Below are 1,040 nucleotides of genomic sequence, written 5' to 3'. Positions count from 1 at the left end.
CCCTTGACTGGGATAGCTGTGCTCCACACATCTTTATGTCCCTCAGTGCTCAGAAGAGTGGCTGTCACAATAATGATTATCTGTTAAAGGAAGGAATGTCTAACATAAACAGTTAAAAATATGAAAATAAAAAATCAGAAAAAAAAATAGTGATCAAATCAATAGTTACAATCATCATTAAGCAAACCCAAAAATAGATCTAGTCTGGGAAAAATATTCATGGAAGTCTTTTCTGATCATGGCAATGCAATTGAGATACCACGTTTGGAGACAGAACAGGAATAGTTTTGTTAATCTTGGGGCCGAGGGTGTTGAATGAGAAAGCCTTTCTAATTGAGGGTAATTTGGTGACTCTAAATTGGAGGCCACATTTAGCAGATTGAATGAAGTTATTCATCTATTCAATCAGTATTTATTGTGAGCCAACTATGTACTAGGTATTACAGATAAATCAGTTAATACAATAGATAGTCTCTAAATGTATGTGCTTACATTCTAAACAAGGAGAAATCCATTAAACAAAAAGTGGTGTAATTTATTAACTATTACTGTTTTACATGCTATGAAAGAGGCATACAGAGGACCAAAGAGACTTAATCTCCTTTGGGGTATCAAAAAGATAGACCTGGGACCTGAAGGGCAAGTATGTGAACGTAGGAGTGGGAAGATGGGAACTCTATATATTCTAGATACTATGTATATTCATTCAGGGAATATTTTTCAGATGTTACTGTATTCCTGCACTATATATACCCAATACATACCATCTCAATTACTCTTTACAACAAACTTATGAGTGAGGTTTTATGCTCATTTAACAGATGAGGAAACCAAGGCTCAGAGAAATAAAATATCCTTCTCAAGACCACACAGATTGTGAACCAAGATTCCAATCAACACCTGTTCAGGATTTTCCCATATCAGTCAAGTATCAAGCAACATGTTACCAAGATCTATGCTATTCTCATGGGTTCAGATTACATATTTTCTGAAAAACAACAACCTGGGAAGGTACTCAGAACAGACTACGGGCCAGCCCG

The sequence above is a fragment of the Galeopterus variegatus genome, unplaced genomic scaffold (genome assembly GCF_000696425.1).
Source record: "Galeopterus variegatus unplaced genomic scaffold, G_variegatus-3.0.2 Scaffold4035, whole genome shotgun sequence".
Taxonomy (NCBI): Eukaryota; Metazoa; Chordata; class Mammalia; order Dermoptera; family Cynocephalidae; genus Galeopterus; species Galeopterus variegatus.
The sequence above is the reverse complement of the archived record's forward strand: the minus strand, read 5'-3'. Positions refer to the sequence as shown.